Source organism: Triturus cristatus, chromosome 5_2 (assembly GCF_964204655.1).
Source record: "Triturus cristatus chromosome 5_2, aTriCri1.1, whole genome shotgun sequence".
NCBI classification, from domain to species: Eukaryota; Metazoa; Chordata; class Amphibia; order Caudata; family Salamandridae; genus Triturus; species Triturus cristatus.
Genome location: NC_140588.1, coordinates 1,036,063,915 through 1,036,077,704, shown reverse-complemented (window position 1 = coordinate 1,036,077,704; position 13,790 = coordinate 1,036,063,915).

Below are 13,790 nucleotides of genomic sequence, written 5' to 3'. Positions count from 1 at the left end.
TCCATTGACTTCTGTTTTTCCAACATCGTAAACGCAGATCACCTGTGACATAAGTGTTCGAGCATCGTGAAGTGAATGCATGTTTAGAATGTTGAGTTTGTGTTTACTCGATGATGAATAAAGATGTGAAAAACTACCCTCTGTGTGTGGGCAGGGGAGGATGCTACACATATGTCCTTTCATGAGTGCAAAGCAACTTTAGAGGAATGCAGAAATCATTTCCACAGTCCAGTTTATAGGTGTAAATTAAATTTACTACGGCAAACAGAGCATTGGACCATGCTCATTATATGTACGTCTTACTCTTTTTTCTTGTTACATCTAGTTAGTTTGAATAAAAGCATACTTCGTTGTACAAGCCCCTGCCTTTTATGCTAATGAGACATGAAATACTTAAACAGTCTTGCCTCTGTTCAGGGGATTATAGAGAGCATGCATAGTTGCATTTGTTTGCTAAAATGACAGGAAATGGTTGTGATAACCTTGTTCCACTGAAGCTGTCGGCACATAGCTGTTAAAAACCGTCACTCGTTTCATACGTTAACCATTAAGCAATATTCAGTTAACGCCCTGAACAATGAGAAATAACGCTTGAACATCCCACATAAGCACATTTTTCTGCATCTTTTCTACACTTTTGTTACTTTTCGTATGTTTTGACCTCCTGCTAATGGGGCTTTTGCTCCGAATGAAAAGGCAAACGTTACATTAAATGTTGGCACCCCTTTTTCTTTTCTAATATAAAACTGCTACAATTTATTATCAAATGTAGTTATTTCTTTGTCCACCATTGAAGGGTCTTGGTCGCTAGTATTTCCCGTCCAATTTCTGAGCTATTGCAATTCTAAGTTACTTTAACTCTACAAGTGAGCAGCAACTATGTGGAAATGTTTCTCAAAAAGACAAATTCTACTTCGGATAAAGTTTTTGCAGGCACCCCGCAGAAAACGCGCTGAAACACTAGCTGTCGAGTTGACGGCAATATTCAGTCCATGTATTTTCATGCCATTAACACTAGATTCTTCGCCTTGGTCGCACGTTTGGCTCGCGTTGCATTATCCAAAAGAGAGTCGCTCATTCATATTCAGAACACGTCCCCTCTAAATTTCAGGTTTTCAAAAGTGGCTCCAATTAGTTCATCTCTAATGGTTTTTGCTTTTCTGAGCTTTATCACATGCCCGCGTGCTGACTTTTTGTTTCACCCATTAGAGTGTTTCATATTAAAAATGCCAAAGTGTTTATTTTCGATTATAAACAGGTAGTTTACCTTCGTCGGTTTCCTGTTGTACAGAAATGACACATTCTGCAGCCCTCAACGGCATTTTTAACACATTTATACATTCCATAGTCATCATCTGTTCCATCCTGAGCTTTTTGGTGGTTTCGCTTGTGCTGTCTTTTACCGGGATTAATGCTGTGTGCCCCTCTGTCTGTGTCCTGAAAGACTCCCTTCCTGCAAACAGCTCTTTCAGTGCTTTCAACTTGAGGTTTCCCCTGGTTTGACGAACCTAATGGGTCTGGCTTTGTTTTAATATTGAAACGATTGTGTGTTTTGATTATAAAGATGTATTTTGAGTTTTGGTGCACACAATTCAAGCATTTATAGTATTGGTGACAAAACAGGAACTAGTTAGACCCGATTCCGATCCACAAAGTTCATTTTACTCCTAGCAATTTGAAGACTAAGTCATGTCTAAGCCAGGAGTAGGTCACATCTGTGTGAATGTCTTGGTAGCATGTAGGAAGTGAGCTCTACTTAACTAAGCAGCACAATAGGTACTCTGGGTGGGATGTTTTCCTGTCCTTATTTATTCATTTATATTTACGCAATTGCGTAAAGAGCATATGTGGTCCAAGGGCAATAGAGTGCTTTACTTAGTAACTGTTACATTTCTTTATTTATTTCATTTTGTCTTACGCTCTGGCTGATAGTGTTGAGAGAACTGTGGAAATATGAATTTTCATGACCCGTTATGTCCCCTATCTTAGACCCCAACGGCTCCATGTATAAGCTACAAGTACATGTATGTTCCCTCCAGTTCCAGTTATGAAGACGCAAACATATGTGCGTCCACCGTCAACACGTCCTCTTTCAGATCCACCATGAATGGGCCGGATATTCTATTCCTAAGTATGAAAGGCCACCGACTTTGTATGGCTCAGTTACTCTGTTTTGCAGTTCAGGCGAGTAGGCCCTGAATGCCGCCATCAAGCCTTTCCCTGCTTCCTACCTCTGACAGCTCCAGTCTGAGCTCGCATCTGTATCCATGAACTTTGTCCTACTCCCTGCGCGGCTAACGGTGCCTGACTTCGGCCTGTCTGCCTGCCAAAAACTGTATTTCACCTTTGAGATTATCTGCTCCGCTCCCCATCCAATGCATTCCTGTCTAGTAGTTTAGGTAAACATTCTTCCAGCTACCGAGCTAAGAGCCCGGCCTTGCTGTCCCTGTGCCAGTAATTCATAGCCCTGTTACTATGGAAGATTTCTGGCCTCGCATCTCATGTAGACACTTAGACGCTTGTACACGCACTCACAGTCAGTATAGAATAGATTCTGCCCGAGAAACCTTTCCTATTGGATAACATAGTTCTTTAAACATAGGATGTTAGATATGATTAGGGATTAGGTTGACTTGACTCCCCAGACTTCTGTCTCCACATGTAGAGCTAAATGTCAAGTCCCCTTCACCCCCTAGTTGCACGTCAATCACACGTCATGCGGCTGCGCGCGCATCTCTGCCAAATATTTCTGCTGACATTGCAGGATTCTCTTATGAATCCACCCATTACTGACATGATGCATAATGACGTTTTCTAGTTCCACCCAGTTACGCCTATTTCTAGTTACGTATGTACCTTTTATCTGTTTTATCAGCTGTTACGCCTCCTGCATCTGTTTCACTGTAATGCCTTTTCTATAAAAATGATTATCTGTCAATAATGTATTGCCTATCCTTCCTGAACCTTCGTGGTGATGGAATATGATTGCCATGGGTCGACCCATCCTATTTCCTTTGTAAGGAATAAAGCCTTTCAGACCCTCTAATACCACGGATTCTGCCTCTCATTTTACTGAGTTATTCTTATTATATTTCCCGTATCAAAAATAGTACAGGTAATTAAATTATTTACCACATAAATTGGCGCCCGAATAGGGACACTTTCTCATCTCACGCGCCGGAGGTGCGTTGCAGGCCCGGTCTCCTGCCACAGCTGAACGGACAAAAACGCGTACCTGCAGGATTTCCTGTATCTCCCTCCGGCCAAGCGGGGGCGACTGAGGCTGCGATCAACCCAGACGAGGCGGTGAGAAGTGCGAAGTATCCCGACCAGAGCCTAGCTGAGAGAGCAAGATCCGAGGTATACAGAGGCCCGCCAGGTTCCGAAGTTCCGAAGTTCCGAAGTTCCGCGTCGAGTCGAGTCCGGTCCAGTCCAGTCCAGTTCAGTTCCGAGGCCTTCCGTTCCGAGCTACCCGGTGAGTACCATTGCCGGGGAGGCGTTTAGACGTGCACATAAGTCGTGCCGGTCAAGACGGGTTTGGGTACACAGATCCGGTCTGCACTGTTCTAGCAGTGTATCTGTACTGTTTAGCAGTATATCTAGTATGTCTCGTATATAATTCAGTATTATCTAGTATTAAGTATTATGCCGGTAACTAGTTTTCTTCTAATCATTATTGTTCGCTAAATGTTAAATGTTAAATGTTTTAATATGTTTTGAAGATTGTGGTATGAATGATTGTTCATTATTGTGTTTATTGTATTAAGTGTGTTCAAGATTAAGTAACCAGTTCTCAAAATGCCGCTCTTCTCGAAATTAAGACAGATCAAAACTAGAAAAGGGGTACTCGAAGAAGCTGTTCCCATTCCTCCTAGGGACACTCCTGGGTACTTCATGTATCATAAACATGGCTTAGACGCCGTATTATTTCTTGATTTATGGGTGGATTACACCAAGGAATTACCAGAAAGTCAGAGGTGGCCCGCAGCGGGGACCTGGGATGCGGATTGCATCATGAAAGTGGAAGAAGAATTATGGAAAAGGAAAGCTAGACAATCTCAGAAAGATGCCATTGAATTATGGCGTAAAGAATCCTATAGACGTACAGAAAAAGCACTCAGACTAGAAGAGAAAAGTAAGGGGAATTCAAATAAGGCCCAAGAAAATCTCTTAATTAAGGAAGGTACTCGAGTAAAATCAGAACAAGTAGATAGACAAAGAAACGCCCTTATGAATGGTATGTATCCGCTACTAGCTGAAGGGTTACCTAAAGCTACCCCAGACATACCGAAGGATTTGCCACCCCCATTATTTCCGATAAAAGTACATCCCAAAGGGCATCCCAAAACCGCAGAAGATGTTTTTCTTTCCTCTTATTTAGATGACGCAGCTCCCGAGTATGTTAACACCGCACCACATAGACCGCTTGCCGATGGCGTTCAACGTCAAGATTCTCCGTCTGTACCTCCACAACAACAAACTCTGACATACATCCCGACATCCACATCTGTTTCTACCGCTCTTCCCGCATCTACGGTTTCTGTTTTACATCCGACAAATCCTTTCACGCCCAGCACCTCAGACGGTGCTACAGGAGGTACGACAGACATTTTTTCTACGCCACCCAGAGGAAATAAACTTTCGCTTAGAGAATTAGCACACCAACGTACGCCCAAACTAGCAAATCCCGACATGCTTAAGGAACTTCTAGTAGATTGTGGATATGATCCTGTGCCCGGTAAACGGGACGAAATGCTGCTGTCATCATTACGTATCCGACGAGCTGCAATATATTTAGCGAAGCTACCAGGAATGACTACACATTTAGAAAATATATATCACTTTGTCCAGTCAGGACGAGGTCCTGAAAGTATTAGCAGAGCCATGGAGTACCAGAAAGCAGAGGTACAGGGACAACTGTTGCGCTTCCTTATAAACTGTGTAATCAGAAATCAAGACCGATCTGGGGTAAATCCGGAAGAAATGCAAAAACTTGTCACTTGGGGACAAAATATATCAGAAGGAAGACATGATAGACAGTCATGTATAGTAGTTATGTACCGAAAGATCCGCAAAGAAATAGAACGAATACACGAAGAAAGATTAGAGGTAGACGAGCATGAACTAAATAGAGAGGAGGGGGAAGAATCAAGAATGCCAACAGGACACGTGGACACGATGGCTTATGTAGGTAGAGGAAGATTTTCTAATAATACTAGATGCTGTAATGATTCGGTACGACCGACACGTCCAGAAAGTAGCAGACATTACCAAACCCCTATAATCAATATAAGATCTCCCGAACACTTATTCCAAGCCGCTGACAACCTACTTCGAGAACGAAGAGGACATCATATACTTGATTCATTGGACGAACAGGAATTAGCTAGATCAGCAGTATTATGGGCTGACAGTCCCGGAAAATACAGTGATGATACACTAGCACACACGTTTTTGAACCTTACCCCAGATGAACAGCATTTAGCTGGTATATACATGATCCAACATCTCCTTATATTACATAAAAGCCAACACTCCGATCCTGGTCCTTTACCTGATATATTGACTGAATTACTCACAAATAAATGGAGAGGTTCAGGTACTGATTTAATTAGAGAAATACTAGAATACAGAAACCAGTATATTTTTTTCGTATGCCCAGAGCATGTCTCACTGCCCATCAAGGAAAGAACGACGTATTATATGGATAGACAGAATCCCTTACGTGAAGTGCACCCAATAAAAGGTGATGACAATGAGTTTAAACGTGTATTTGTATACACACCCATATCCAAAATAGAACTATTAGAAATGAAGAAAGTGGTACCCAGTCATGATAAAGATCCAGCGGGTTTCCACCGTGAGATTAAAGACATGTTACTCATGGGAGAATATACCTACCCCGACATTATGAAAATATTGAAAGTATTAATGCCGGCGGGCATTTACGAAAAACTCAAAGAAAAAGATTGGGAGGTGGGAGACCAAAAGATAGATTGGACAGCATTGGAAACAGAAGAAAGAGCCCGAGGTCCAGGTGCAGGACTTGGGACAAAGACTCAAGTATTACCAGGTTTACTAGTACAGGTACTACCACGTTTATTAAGTACGAAAAAGGAAGACTGGGGTGCAATCTCAGCCTGTAAACAAAAGCAAGATGAAGACACTAGTGATTTCTATTCCCGTTTTGAAAAATGTTTTGGTATTAATAGTGGCATAAAAGCAAGTAGCGAATCCTACCCACATCTGTTCGTGACAAAATTAGTTGAAAATTCCCTGCCCCAAGTTACGAATAGAGTATTGAAATTCGAGAGTACCTGGCAAGGTAACACCCCGTCACAAATGTTGCAGATGTTACAATACCATCACAATAGAATTAGAGAGGAACAAGACCATGAACAAAGACGCATGAAAGACACAAAAATGAAGATGCTTGTTGCCCAGTCAGTTCCAGTTGACGGTCATAAAAAGGGTATGACACAGTCCAGTGATTCAGCCGGTCCTGTGAAAGGGACATGTAACTATTGTAAACAGCCAGGTCATTATATACACGATTGTCCAGTCTTAAAACACAATATCGCCACAGGTGCAACAAAGGAAAGACCACGTCCACCTAGACAGGATCAGAACCAAACGCAACTCCCTCAGCATGCGCAATCTAGGCCAGCTCCGCAACAGGCAGCTTCACAACTGACCGTAGCTGCATCACAGCAACAGCCTATCGCTGCCACGCAAGCAGCAACACAACAGATGTACCAGTATGCACAATATGACTATCCTGATTATCAACGATACGCATGACATAGCCTAGAGAAGGAAGTTGGCTTACCCCTTATTGAGGTTCCTGTAGATCAGGAAGGTCCTTATGTACATAGTGAACTATTAGGTCAAGATAGAAAATTTTTACTTGATACAGGGGCAAGCAGAACAACAATACGACGTAGTGAAGTTCCAGGGGCACCCCTCTCAGGCTCACAGAATATTTCCCTGGGTTTTTCAGGAAAACCTATCGTTAATGAAGTATCGCAACCTCTTCCACTCACGATTGGTCCCTTGACACGAACTACAGACTTATTGCTTACTAAATCATGTCCAGAAAACTTGTTAGGAATAAAAACATTGAAAGCTCTAGGAGCTATAATATGTTGCTCTCCGGAAGGAGTAAGATTATTTTTACGTGATTTCAAAGGACACTATGTGTCCCGAGACATGGATCACCGACTGCAGAATTTACCTACACATTTATGGGCACAAGGCTCCACTGATGTTGGTTGCATGAACATTACACCATATCGAGTCACACTTAAAACAGGAATAGTATTACCACGAATGCGACAATACAAGTTACCTCCAGATGCTGTAGTGGCTTTACTGCAAATCATTGACGAGCTTATTTCCCAAGGAGTGGTTGTGGAAACCAACTCCAATGTATGTAATTCTCCGATAATTCCGATTCTTAAACGAACTGATCCAAAAGCCCCGCCAGTATATCGATTAGTTATTGATCTGCGCGAATTAAATAAATGCATTGTACCACAATACCCCGTGGTCCCAGACATCTCTTCATTACTGACAGCCATTGACTCCAAAGCAACGTTCTTTACTGTAATTGATCTCAAGAATGCCTTCTTCAGCGTCCCGATAGATCCGGAAAGCCAATACTTGTTCGGATTCAGTTTAAATGGACGAAGTTTTAAATTCACACACGCACCTCAAGGATTCACAGAAAGCCCCAGCATCTATAGCCAAGCACTAAAACGAGAACTTGACAGTATCCACATGCCAGTTAACACTGCACTGCTTCAATATGTCGATGATCTGCTGATCACCGCTCGAAGCGAACCTGATTGTGAAACAGCGTCACTGACGGTTTTACAATTTCTGGCCGACAAGGGGCACAAGGTGTCCCCTTCTAAGCTGCAATTCTGTGTCCAGCGAGTTGTTTACCTTGGGCACTCGCTGTCCAAGGAGGGAAGGCAGCTTACACCCGACCGCATCCAGCTAATTGCTAACATGCCAATACCCAAGACACAGAAGGAGGTGCGGGCTTTTATAGGCCTCACTTCATACTGTAGGCAGTGGATCCCTCAATATGCATTTCTAGCAAAACCACTCATTCAGTTGACAACACAGGAGGCGGCCACATCGACTGTCCTCCCTTGGACTCAAGAACATACACACGCCTTTGAAAGCTTAAAGAAAGCTTTATGTCAAGCACCTGTCTTAGTAACACCATGTTACAGTAAACAGTTTACACTCTTTGTTACGGAACGCGAAGGTACTGCCTTGTCAGTACTCACACAGGAACAAGCAGGATCACACAAACCGTGTGCTTATTTTTCTAGTACATTAGATCCCGTAGCTCAAGCTCTTCCTGCGTGCCTAAAATCAGTGGCAGCGACAGCTTTAGCAATCAGACAAAGCGATTCTATAGTATTAGGACATCAATTGACAGTACAAGTACCACATGCAGTAGAGGTTCTCTTGAACCGAACACAAACACAACACTTGACTATAGCGAGACTCACGGGTTATGAATTAACATTGTTTCAGCCACACATAGAGATCAGACGTTGTAATACATTGAATCCTGCCACACTTTTGCCAGTAAACGGAACAGACCCACTAGCACATGATTGTAGTGAAGTTATTACTATCACGACGAAACCCAGACAAGACTTGACAGATGTCCCATTGTCAGATCCAGACCTGACATTGTATGTAGACGGTTCATGCATGAGAACAAGTACAGGAGAGTTAGTGGCCGCGTATGCAGTCACAACAGACACTGAAGTCATCGAAACAAATTGTATTAACACTTTGTCAGCTCAAGCAGCAGAGCTCATCGCTCTGACACAAGCCTGTATTCAAGCCACAAATAAGAAAGTCAACATATACACAGATTCACGTTATGCATTCGGAGTCGTACATGACTTCGGCGTGCTGTGGCGAGAGAGAGGTTATTTAACTTCTCACGGTGCCCACATTCAGCACGGACCACTCATTCATGCCTTATTAGATGCAATACATCTACCCACTGCAATATCGATTATGAAATGCAAAGCCCATACGAAAGTTACCGATATTATTTCTCAGGGTAATGATTTAGCTGACAGAACAGCCAAACAGACTGCTCAGAATCAGACTCATACAACTGACACGACAAAGACAATAGTTCCGACACCAACACATTGCATGACCGTTAAGGATCCCGCTCTTGACGTAATTGACATACAGACACATGCTACACCAGATGAAATAAAGAAATGGACTGAATTAGGAGGGATCCAAACGGATCAAGGATGGATGACGAAGGAAAAATCTATAGGGTTTCTTCCTGATTCCATGGTTCAAGTCGTCATTAATACAATACATAGTCCAGCGCACCTAGGAGAAAAAGCTATGCTAGACAGTATTCAACACATTTGGTTCAACAAACATTTACGAGCAGCAGCTAAACAAAAAGTCCGTACCTGTATGATATGTTGTCAGTTTAATCCAGGTAAAAGCATCCCCGTAGAGCAGGGTGGATTTCAGCCTCCTGATCACCCTTTTGAAGTCCTCCAGATGGATTATATCCAGATGGAACGTTGTCGAGGATTCAAATATGTCCTCGTAGTTGTATGCGCTCTTTCCCGTTGGACAGAGGCGTATCCCGTCTCAGATTACACTGCCCCGACTACTGCCAAACAGTTAGTTCGAGAATTCTTCCCACGGTATGGTTTGCCACGTGTTGTCCACTCAGATAACGGCCAGCCGTTCTCATCAGAATTAATGAAACACGTTTCACTTTTGTTAGGTTATCAATGGAAATTTCACTGTGTCCGACACCCCGAGGCAGCAGGTCTCGTGGAACGCCATAATCAAACTCTGAAAATTAGATTGTCTAAAATATGTAGAGAAAAAGGAGTCGATTGGATAGTAGCCTTACCAGTTGCGCTCTTTTACATGCGAATGGTAGCACATTCTCGAACAGGGCTATCCCCGTATGAGGTGATCTTCGGTAGACCACCAAATATGTGGGGGACGCCTATACCTCGTAAAATCACTGATGTTGACTGTAATATGCTGACAGATTACCTGGCTTCCTTGATGTCTGCACTACAATCTTGTCGTTCACAGGTAGCTGCAGCTTTTCCCGATAATACTGAGGTAAAGCCCCATGACGTGGTTCCAGGTGATCTGGTTTTTGTTAGGAATTTTGACCGAAGGACTCAGCTGGATCCTAGGTGGAAATCGCCGCAACTCGTGCTACTCACAACAAGGACAGCCGTGAAGGTTGAAGGTCGAAAAGGCTGGTTACACTCGAGTCATATCAAGAAATTTCATGGACTACCATCTGACGTAAACGAGTCGCCCTGCATTCCCTCACAGACTGATTCAAAGCTCCCTTTGGTTGAAAAGACTGAGTTTACAAACTCCGAACTCTATAAACTAAAACTAAGGTCTAAAAAGTCAGACAATTTGATTGTTTAAGTCCTCTCTAAGGTGAAGCGGTTGAATTTGTCCCTGACATGTATCCTCTAGACCTGAATAGAGAAAGAAACCGGAAAATACAGTTGAAAAGACATGCGTATTGTAAATCACTGCGTAGTCATTGCACCGTAACGTTATTAATTTTGTTTTTCTTAAGTTTTCTGATCATCATTGTCAGCATACTATTGCACATGTATCATCCTATTCTTAAACACCATATTAATGTAACTGCTGAACATTCTTTTAGCGAATTACCTCCGCATGAATTGTCCTACAGATTTGCGCTGCGTAACAACACTTTTATTAATATGTTACATCATTCCCATCAGACAAGCAATGCTACAAATTGTTGGATATGTGGCCGACTCCCTCCCTATCAGAATTATAAGGGAGTTCTGCCTCTCTTTCCGTATCCGTTCACACACAATGGCTCCTGTGGAGCATGGTTTAGTTTAATTAATTCCTTAGATTCAAATTCAGTAGTTTATCACGACAATTGGGTATGGGGAAACCTGAACCTAGTTTTACTCAAAGTCTGCTACCCTAACAAGGAGGGACTTCCCAAAAGAACAGGAACTGATCTAGAAAATGAAGTATATGGATTAGGTAATTTTACACTTAACCTCATGATCCTGAATGTTGAATCCGAAGCTACATCAATCTTGCCCGCCATGTCAGTATTCCCAGCAAAAGGGGAATTATGTGTAAGAAAGAATGGTTCCATACCCATGGGCCATAGTAAATGCACCACTGTAATAAAATTCAGTGATCAAGGCAAGTCCACATTTAGAGCTTCTCGTCATTCCTACTTTATATGTGGCCAGACCGCATATACACGCTTACCTTTAGATTGGGATGGTACCTGTTATATAGCATTCCTTCTGCCACCTGTTTTCCTAGCCCCTCCTGATTATCATAGGAACATCCATTTAGTACACACTAGACAGCAGAGAGATCTCCCAATTGTCGATTACACCGAGACGGCATGGGAAAAATATACAGATTTCAATAAAGGTCTTTTTCCCTATATAGGTACAGTCACCAATAGTAAGCTGATACGTAGATTAACTAGGACCCTTGAAGCTGTAGTAAATGAAACTATTTCCGCCTTAGGCAACTTAACAGAGGAGCAGTCTGCGATGCGGATTGTTGTTCTTCAAAATCGTCTTGTCCTTGACGTCATCCTGGCCGATAGGGGCGGAGCTTGTAGGGTCATCGGATCAAGTTGCTGCATTTTCATACCAGAAAATTCGCCATCTGTATATAAAGCTATAACTCGCCTTCATAAGATTGTAAGCCAGATACACCAGAATCCAGGCACCTGGACTTGGTCCGGTTGGTTTTGGAGCGTGTTGTCGGCCTGGGGATGGAGAATACTATCCTTCCTAGGTATTGGCTTTCTCATATTATTCAGTTGCTGTTTATGTCTACAATGTGGGCCAGCGATTTGTGGCCTGTGTGCCACATCGTGTATTCCACATCCAAGTTTTCGTTCACAATGCCGGATGAAGAAAGAAGAACAAATGATGTTATATGAACAGATTGATGGATTGATGAAGATCGATATCTCCTGAGGTCAGTAGGGGACAAGGAGGGAATGTGGAAATATGAATTTTCATGACCCGTTATGTCCCCTATCTTAGACCCCAACGGCTCCATGTATAAGCTACAAGTACATGTATGTTCCCTCCAGTTCCAGTTATGAAGACGCAAACATATGTGCGTCCACCGTCAACACGTCCTCTTTCAGATCCACCATGAATGGGCCGGATATTCTATTCCTAAGTATGAAAGGCCACCGACTTTGTATGGCTCAGTTACTCTGTTTTGCAGTTCAGGCGAGTAGGCCCTGAATGCCGCCATCAAGCCTTTCCCTGCTTCCTACCTCTGACAGCTCCAGTCTGAGCTCGCATCTGTATCCATGAACTTTGTCCTACTCCCTGCGCGGCTAACGGTGCCTGACTTCGGCCTGTCTGCCTGCCAAAAACTGTATTTCACCTTTGAGATTATCTGCTCCGCTCCCCATCCAATGCATTCCTGTCTAGTAGTTTAGGTAAACATTCTTCCAGCTACCGAGCTAAGAGCCCGGCCTTGCTGTCCCTGTGCCAGTAATTCATAGCCCTGTTACTATGGAAGATTTCTGGCCTCGCATCTCATGTAGACACTTAGACGCTTGTACACGCACTCACAGTCAGTATAGAATAGATTCTGCCCGAGAAACCTTTCCTATTGGATAACATAGTTCTTTAAACATAGGATGTTAGATATGATTCGGGATTAGGTTGACTTGACCCCCCAGACTTCTGTCTCCACATGTAGAGCTAAATGTCAAGTCCCCTTCACCCCCTAGTTGCACGTCAATCACACGTCATGCGGCTGCGCGCGCATCTCTGCCAAATATTTCTGCTGACATTGCAGGATTCTCTTATGAATCCACCCATTACTGACATCATGCATAATGACGTTTTCTAGTTCCACCCAGTTACGCCTATTTCTAGTTACGTATGTACCTTTTATCTGTTTTATCAGCTGTTACGCCTCCTGCATCTGTTTCACTGTAATGCCTTTTCTATAAAAATGATTATCTGTCAATAATGTATTGCCTATCCTTCCTGAACCTTCGTGGTGATGGAATATGATTGCCATGGGTCGACCCATCCTATTTCCTTTGTAAGGAATAAAGCCTTTCAGACCCTCTAATACCACGGATTCTGCCTCTCATTTTACTGAGTTATTCTTATTATATTTCCCGTATCAAAAATAGTACAGGTAATTAAATTATTTACCACAGAACAGAGGCTCTCTTGGAGATTGTTGAAGCCTTACCTTGGATAAAACAGCCTCCATGTTGCGGAGGGTCCTGTGGAGTAGAAAGAAGTGTCACATCAAGTCTTCAGCAGGGATCAACCCGTTGGCTCTGGAGGTAATCCTAGAATCTTCCTAGATTCTGTAAATATGAGGTTTAGCAAGAGAGTTTAAAAGTAGCCAGATTATGAATAATATCAGTTTGTGGACATATTAGGTTTCACACCATGTGGACAGATTTTAGTTTGCAGGGCTTTCGGTTACATCTGGTTCAAACAAGCAGATACGCATTACTGGATCTCAGGTTAGCTTTGGAATAAACATCTGGCCAAGCTTCGAATGTGCTACTTACAATGTTAAATCTTTGTCTCTGCACCACTGGAAACCAATAGAGTTTTGTTAGGGTGAAACGTCTCTTGTGTAGTGTCCGTGTGACCACATACTTCTCATTTTATGCTTTTTGCACAGCTGCATGTATTATCATGAAGGTACCTGTGTCGAAATTCTCC